This window comes from Neomonachus schauinslandi, chromosome 8 (genome assembly GCF_002201575.2).
Source record: "Neomonachus schauinslandi chromosome 8, ASM220157v2, whole genome shotgun sequence".
Lineage (NCBI taxonomy): Eukaryota > Metazoa > Chordata > Mammalia > Carnivora > Phocidae > Neomonachus > Neomonachus schauinslandi.
This window is the reverse complement of record NC_058410.1, coordinates 77,599,787-77,608,356: the sequence shown is the minus strand read 5'-3', so window position 1 is coordinate 77,608,356 and position 8,570 is coordinate 77,599,787. Positions and strand designations below refer to the sequence as shown.

General features: G+C 42.0%; 1 pseudogene; it reads left to right on the top strand.

Moving 5' to 3' along the window:
- Nucleotides 1-3,755: 3,755 nt before the first annotated feature.
- On the top strand, nt 3,756-7,758 carry LOC110583572 (annotated as a pseudogene).
- Nucleotides 7,759-8,570: the final 812 nt, after the last annotated feature.

Below are 8,570 nucleotides of genomic sequence, written 5' to 3'. Positions count from 1 at the left end.
AATGTAAGTTGTTCTTGGGCATCTCCCTTATTTTCCCCAAATCCTCAGTAAAGCCTTGCTTACAATACAGCTTGCTTTCAGCTGTGCTGTGGGCAAGTAGGGACAGCTCTGCCTTGTTTCCATCACACCAGTAAGAAGAGAGAGAAGTGTCCCTATCCCTGGAGGGTACAGGTAAAGAACCACCTGGCCCAGCTGAGGGCCAGAGACTAGGGAGTAGGAAGAAAATATCACAAGCAGCGCAGTAATTGATTTGATACAATTCTTTCCCGTCCGACGCACAAGCAAAACTAAGGTGCTAAATGCTAAAAATAGCCTCTGTCACTGGCCTACCTTCCCGATTGCAGTGAGTTGCAAGCTGCAATTTCATGGTGGAAATGGAAATTTTCCATGAGGCTTACTCAGTAGGAAATGTGTCATTCTGTCTTCCTTGTTATTGGCTCCTGTGTTCTAACAACATTATGCTACAGTAACAAATAAGAATCTCAGTGGCACAAAATAAGAAAGGTTTGTTCCTTGTTTATCTCTGCGCTTGATGAAAGTCAGCTGTATCCTCTGCTCAAAGTCATGCTCCTTCCAGGACTCATGCTGAGGGGGCAGTCATCTTCTGAAACATGGCCAGTCCAGTGGCCGAGGGAAACAGGGCCCGGCCAAGCGAGCACCAGCCTTAAAGCTTCCACCTGGAAATGATAGCTGTCATTTCCGTTTTCCGCTTACCCAACGCGAGTTCCACACGCAGGGAAAGGCAGCGGCCTTAGAATGGGTGTGGAGCCGGACGGTTCCTACACACCCCACACCTTTCCCGAGAAAACCCTTCAGTCCCTCGCTGAAGAGTATGTTGTTTTAATTGAGCAAACAATAATCGCATTCTAAATGTACTGAATAGGGTGTTATCTTTCCTGACAAGAAAAATTGTGTTGGGCGCCTGGGTGGCTCAGTTGGTTAAGCGACTGCCTTCGGCTCAGGTCATGATCCTGGAGTCCCGGGATCGAGTCCCGCATCGGGCTCCCTGCTCAGCAGGGAGTCTGCTTCTCCCTCTGGCCCTCCCCCCTCTCATGCTCTCTCTATCTCATTCTCTCTCTCAAATAAATAAATAAATAAAATCTTAAAAAAAAAAAAATTGTGTTAGGAGGGCTTGGTCATAGGTAGAGAAGATGAAAAAAGAGACAAACGAGTAAGTGGAGAGGCGATGATGACTGAAGTGTACTAAGAAGATAGAGAAATAAGAGAAATGAAGGAAAGAAGGAGCATCAAGACAGGGAGCGTCCCCCACTCTTGCCCTAAATGGCTTTGTTACAACTTTCTACTTCTCCAATTCTCCACTGCTGTTCACTTCTTGAGGTCTGAACTAGTTAACTGAACAAAGAAAGACCCCTAAGAGAAAGGAAGCAGAAAGAAAGAGCAGGAGGATGTGGGCAAATCAAAGACATAGGAGTCTGGGCTACTAAAGAAGGATCAACTGGAGGGGAAAAGAGCCAGGAACAGTAAGGAGCTAAAGCAAATGGCGGCCACCCAGGTATAGTCTAAAATTCAAAAGCCACTCTAGCTGGGGGAAATGCTGCACCAGGTGAAATGATAGTTTGTTATCACAGCCCTTGAAATGTCAGATTTTCCCCTTGCTGCATTCCGCCTGATATTGTTTGCAAAGCTCACACTCTTGAGATCATATATGTGACCCCAGGGAAGAAGACTGCCAGTTGAGAATTGATTATCTCAGAATAAATACACTGGGCCCTTTGTGTCAGGACTTGAGGGGTGGCCTGCTCTGAAACAGGGCCTGGCTGGTCACGCTCCTGGGTCCAGCCTTTTCCCACCCATCTTTAAACACACGCTGTCTTACCACTTCCACATAGCCCATGGCTTTGAGCCTACTTGGTAAAGGTGGTATGACTGTCTTCCATAGAAAACCTTAACTCTGACCCATGAGAATTGTTTTGGGGGTTGTTTTCTGTTTTGTTTTAAATTTTTTGCAGCTCCACAAACCTGGTGCTAAAAATATCATTTAAATGTAACCAGGGCTGCTTTCAGTAGCACTTTGCTAGTGGAGACTATCAGACTATCAGGCATCTCTATTAAATGTCAGACTGTCTTTTCACATAAGAACCATGAAATTGTTTAATTGAAATCCACTATGAGAGAGTTTCTGCATCCTCAAACAGCTGATGTGTAATGCCTGGGAGTCACAAGCCACTCCCCAACGTGCTATTAGACCTTGAAATGGCGATGGTTTCTGCTCATATTATAGCCCGCCCCTATTTATCATTTTTTCATGACTTAATTGTGGAACTGTTTTTTAAAAATTTACATGAAGTAGAAATCATTTTCTAAAGAGAATCCACTCACTGTTACTAAGCAAGAAACCTTTGAATACAGCAAGTGGCTTAAATTCCTTTCAGCGTTCTGTTGAGTATCTCCTCTTTTTCTGAAATTAATACTTCCCTTTTCTTCCTCTATCTACAAATATATCATTTCCTCAGAAGCTGTCATATTTTACACAGAGCAGCCACAAGCCTAATCAATACCTCCGTGTGAAAAAAAAAAAAAAGGTGGGGAGGGGTGTTCATTCATAGATACAAAGGACAGATTGGTGATTGCCAGAAATGGGGGATTGGGAGATGAAATGGGTGAAGGGAGTCAAAGGTACAGATTTCTTAGTTATAAAATAAGTCATGCAGATGGTATGTACAGCATGATGACTATGGTTAATAATATCATATTACAGGGGAGCCTGGGTGGCTCAGTTGGTTAAGCATCTGCCTTCAGCTCAGGTCATGATCTCAGGGTCCTGGGATCGAGTCCCACATCGGGCTCCCTGCTCAGCGGGGAGCCTGCTTCTCCTTCTCCCTCTGCCTGCCACTCTGCCTGCTTGTACCCTCTCTCTCTGTCAAATAAATAAATAAAATCTTTTTAAAAAATAATATTGTATTGCATATTTGAAAGTTGCTAAGAGAGTAGGTCTTCGAAGTTCTTATCACAAGAAAAAATAATTTTCGTAACTATGTATAGTGACAGATGTTAACTAGACTTATCGAGGTGATCATTTCACAATATATACAAATATCCTATCATTACATTGCACCTCTGAAACCAGTATAAAGTTTTATGTCAATTATAACTCAGTTTAAAAAAGGGGCTCAGCCCAGTGGGCGCCCAGCTTGGCAAGCCCCAGCGTCTGAGAGAAGCAAAGGGAATTCCTTTCTCCAGGAAGTCTTGGTGAGCAGAGTATGGGCTTCATGTCAATCTGCACATGCCCTTTGGGTGGGCACCTTCGTGAAGCACACAAACCACAGAGCTGTACATGTCAACTCTTGCAGGTTCATACATAGGACTGGTCCAGAGGTGGCTTCTTATTATAAGCCTGGCCAATCAGAGCCCTTCTGTGGATTTTGTTCCAACTAGACCCAAGAAAGTCAGACTCTCTGTTGGTGAAAGTCAAAAGATGAATTGCATGAGCTATCAGTGACTGAGATTTCTACTCTTTGGAAAAAAAAAAAAAGCCATTGGTAGTGACAAAGAGTGATGCCAGCCTGCACACAGAAGTAAGAGCAAGAGATGGTAAGCATTCCGTCAGCACCGAAGTTCCTGGTTCCAGAAGTGCCTGCGACCAGCAGCATCCCTGCCCTTCTCATGGGTGCGTGGTTTGGTTGTTCAGCCCTCCCTTGGATTCATGAGTCAATAGACATCCTTTTATCCTTTTTGCTTTAGCTTCTTTGAGTTAGGTTTGCATCTTGGCAACTTGAGGGTCATGAAAAAATGCAATGGCACTAGAGCGAGCAGCCATATATCATGGAAGCCATCGCTTCCAGAGGTGGTTCCGTCTTGCGGAGATCACCTCCCTGAGTGGCTCCAGCACAGAGGAGGTAACTGAGACCTAGACACAGAGAGGTGTGTGCTTGTTAAATGATTAAGAAGTGACAATTCCTTATTTCTATGTATGCCCTTCTGTAAGTCTCTAGACCTCAGTTTTCACATCTGTAAAATGGGAATTTTAATATTTTCTATTTCATAGATTTGTTGAAAAGATTAAAGGAAACAATGCATGTATTTGGGATAGTACCTGGCACCTCGTGCTCAATAAATGTTTGAGATGATTATTATTCTTTTATTATTTCCAGTGTGCTAATGGTGCTTGACATAGGATAGGTACTGCAAGAGCAGTATTGCAAGAGTTGCAGTGGATATAAAAATCAGACTTTAGCCCTAACTCCATAGCTGATGTTCTTTGACCTTAGGTAAGATATTTTTTTGAACCTCAATTTTCTCATCTGTAAATGGGAAAAATAATTTTTTTGCAGGTTAATTGAAAGACAACATGAAATAGTATGTATGAGCAAGTTTTATAAACTCTAAAACTTTACCCAACCATAAAAGATAAAAGATTAGAAAGATAAATTTAAGTTTTCTTCTTTTTAAAGATGCTGAGATATCAATACCAACTAAAAAAGAAGTGAAAACTTGAATATTCATCTATTGGATAAAATAGGTAGTATATGTCCTAAAAATAGAGATTTTTTTTTCCTCCATTGGAATCAATAAAACTCTTTTAATTTTGATTTGAAAAAATGCGTCCTTTAAACATTCTTGCTTTTCTTGAATTAGCCCACATGCAAAAATCTTGCTTTCCCTTCATGAGAGACTGTCTGAGAATTTTGAGAATACCCCAAGCTCAGCCTGGGAAAACAGCAATTTTAAAATTACAAATCAAATTTTGGCATGATGTTTAAAACATTAGCCTGCATACAACAAAAGAAGCCTCAAATCAAACCATCTGTTTTCTTTGCATGCTAGTATTTGATAAATGGAGATTTTAAAAATAAAACTGAATACAATCATCTCTGGACTGTTTCAGTGAGAGTAGCCTGAACAATAACAACAACAACAAAAAATCTATTGCTTTTTCTAGCAAGTTTGAAGATATTATTGAAGAAGATGTTCAGCAGAATAAATTCAAGTTAAAGAATAAAAATGTGAGACAAATTTTGAGAATAGACAAGTTGAACATAGCGCTACAACGTCCCATTTCTCTTTTAATTTAGAACATCACCATCTGTTCTCTGCCACACCGCCCTCCCCTCTTGGAATCTGGAGGCTTCAAGATCAATGTCTTCTTTAATTTTTCTATGGCTGGACCTTAAGTAAAATTTTCCACAAATGTCATGTGAGATGGAGAATGCATTTTTTCCAAGTTGCCTTCCAGAAAAGCACAATGAGAAGTTCCTCCAGAGGGCATGAAGCTCTGGCCTCACCACATCTGTGGCTGTTAGACCCTGCTCTGGTCATTGGCAAGGGGGAGGTTACTAAGTTCATATAACCCCCTGAAAGAGGTTTTTTTTAAAAAAAAAAAAACAACAAAAAACACAAAGAGCTAAAATAATACTATTAGGGTTCCCAGAGAGCAGTTTTCAAAGCTGCAAATATTTTCTGGACTTCTGCAATCCCATTCTTCCCTAGCCATGTAAATGCAACCTGACTAATCAAGTCATCTGAGATGTTGCCTATAAGATTTTTCTTGAAATGTTGACAATTCTTTCTTCCCTTTTTTTGTGGCAAACCTTTATAAAAATGAAGATTATTTTGATCAGAAAGATGGATGGAACTAGAGGGTGTTATGCTAAGTGAAATAATTCAACCAGAGAAAGAAAAGTGTATGATCTCATTCATATGTGGAGTTTGGGAAACAAAACAGAGGGTCATAGGACAAAAGAGGAAAAAATAGAACAAGATGAAATCAGAGAGGGAGACAAACCATAAGAGACTCTTAAACATAGGAAACAAACTGAGGGTTGCTGGAGGGGAGGGGGTTGGGGGATGGGGTAACTGGGTGATGGACATTAAAGAGGGCACGTGATATAATGAGCACTGGGTGTTACATGCAACTGATGAATCACTGAACTCAACCTCTGAAACTAATAATACATTATATGTTAATTAATTGAATTTAAATAAATAAAGAGAGAAAAGCAGGTTTAGGTGGGTGTGGGCAGGTAGTCAAGAGACCAATTTTAGACACAGTGTGAAATTATAAGAAAATCCCTCTTGATGGGGGTGTTTATTGTAGATCTGCATGTTGGACCATGCTTCTATCAAAAAAAGACCTTAAGATGGGAAAGGCCTGGTTAAGATTATCTCATATACCCTTATGAGGCCTTGTAGTATGGGGTCTTCAGAGACTTGGGGGGGGCGCTGTCCCTATTGTTATCAGAGATGGCACTGAGGTGGGTGACCCATGTCCCAGCATTCGGAAGCCAGGAAAAGGAGATTGTGTGAAGGAAAACAAAGTGATTGTCAGGCATTCTAATAACCCCAGAGTGTCAAGACCAGGTACATAGGTTGGGGAGACCGGAAAGGAAACCCATCCAGAGAGCACCCCCCCCATTGGATTCTATCTTATCTGTACTTAATAATGTGTATTTTTCTCATCCACTTGTTGATGTCCTGCTGTAGCTCCTGAAAACATGGCTACGATTAGAAGCCCTGACTGAGAAGATGTACTTGGAGGACTCCTGGTGCAACATTACCTTCAGCAAGTAAGACAGAAGGGCACCCCCAGAAACAAGTCTTCAGGGACCTGCTTAAGTTAAAATGACGTGACGTTTTAGGAGGAACAAAGAAACCACGAATTGAAGATGGAGAATGTGTGGACCTTGATAAACAGAGATCGGCTGCTGGTTTGGAGGGGCCCAAAGGAGGGACTGTACAAACGGAACAGATCTTTGTCTTTTCAGTCTTTGTCTGAAGCCATGGCAGTGGGAAAAATTGCTGCAATCAAAGTGAAGGTTAAGAAAAGATGTGCAGTCAAGACTGACCTAGATGAGGATATAAGCGCCCTGAAACCGAGGTTTTGGGGTGATGTTGAGGTAACTATGATCCAAGATATCATCAGCAGAGTTGGGGTGAGGATCGGAAATACAGTAAACTACTTTACAAGAATATTTTTGCAATTCTTCAATTTGTAAAGCCCAGAGAAGAATGGAATGTACCTGGATTGTGACTGGCCCCAAATACAGCACCTGGGGATCCCATGTATATACCCAATATCCTGTCCCAGCTGCCTAAAACAGATATGATCAGGAAACATTCAAAGGAGAAGAAGAAATGGACATCTTCAAAACTGGCATGATGGTACCTACCAGGGTAAGCCACCAAATTCTGTAACAGAGGATGATCCATCTGCCCGTAAGACTCAGACTCCTGAACACAGCCAGTTCTGAGACCAGTTTCTCAAGCCAGCTTTCCACCAAACCAGACAAAAGGATCTTCAATCCCAATCATCGTAAGTTAGGCAGCTACCACCTCTTTAATAACCAGGCTCAGAGCAAAAGACCTTCTCCAGTTTCTGAAATTTGTCCCATCAGGTGAAAAGCAGAAACAAGGCTGCCAATGAGAAAAACCAAACTATGATTCAGAGTAGAAAGGAGCAGAGATAGCCAGAAGGCCCTACAGTTCGTGTCTGGACTCCTTATGGAGTAGTAGACCAGCCCCATGAGTGCATGCCTCAAGAGATCAACCCCATCTGTGCATGCCCTGGAAGAGCACCAGGTTGTAGAAGTTTCTGCACAGGGTCCTGTCTGGCAGTTCAAAGACCAGCCATGGCTTTTGCCTGATGGATCACCAGTTGATGTATTTGCTAAATTTGAAGACTTTTGTCTCAAATATGATGAAGTTTGTCTAGATCTAAATGTTCAGAAATAGGACTGAACAGTATCAGAACTCAGTCCTCACAGAATTCCTTTGGACAGATCAGTTTCCTTAGAGTTCTGAGAAACATTCATAGTTATGTGGTAAAACAGACATCCCACTTGAGATTCTGAATTTCCTCCTGTTTCTGGAGTTTGGATTAAGAAACATGGACATACCTTGCCCTAAAGGCTGAGACTCAAGCTTTAAAGAATTTACCAAAACTTACAAACAAAGGTCCCAGATTGATCTTTAACAAGACCTTGCTTAATGCCTTGAGGAGAACCCTGATTCATATACTTAACGTTCTGTGGCTTTTATCTTTTCCAGATGTCTCCTCCTAACTCCCTGACTTTCTGCTCGTTGTCTTCATCTGCCCAGAAGCTCCTCCCCTCCCCCCTGCACTCCCCTGTTCAGGGGGTGGCATAGAGTAGAAACTCCTCCCACGCTTCCAACTCTGGAATGCTCCTGCTAATTGAGGTGCAGTTTGAAAAACAAGATTATTGTTTGTTATTCTTATTGTGAGTTTTGTAATTACAACGACTGCTGTTTAGCACACGTTGGGCTTGCCACTGGTTGGAAGCCTCACCTCTGAATGATCTGTGCCTAATCACAGAATGGAGTGGTACTGTTGTAAATGTCACCCCACTCTACTGCTCTGATATATGCCCTCATTAAGGTCGAGGAGAGAAATTTAAATATCAGGGTTGAGCTCCTGAGCAATCACGCCCTTTCTGTTGATCACCTAATGAAAATGTATGGCATGTAACAGTGAAGAGATAAGTTTGCATGGGGACGCGAGCTTCCACGGCTGCGCTCCACCACTCCTGGGGAAGGCTTCCACCATGCTTGCTCTTACAGTGCATTTGAAGATTCTGCTAATTGCAGAAAGCACA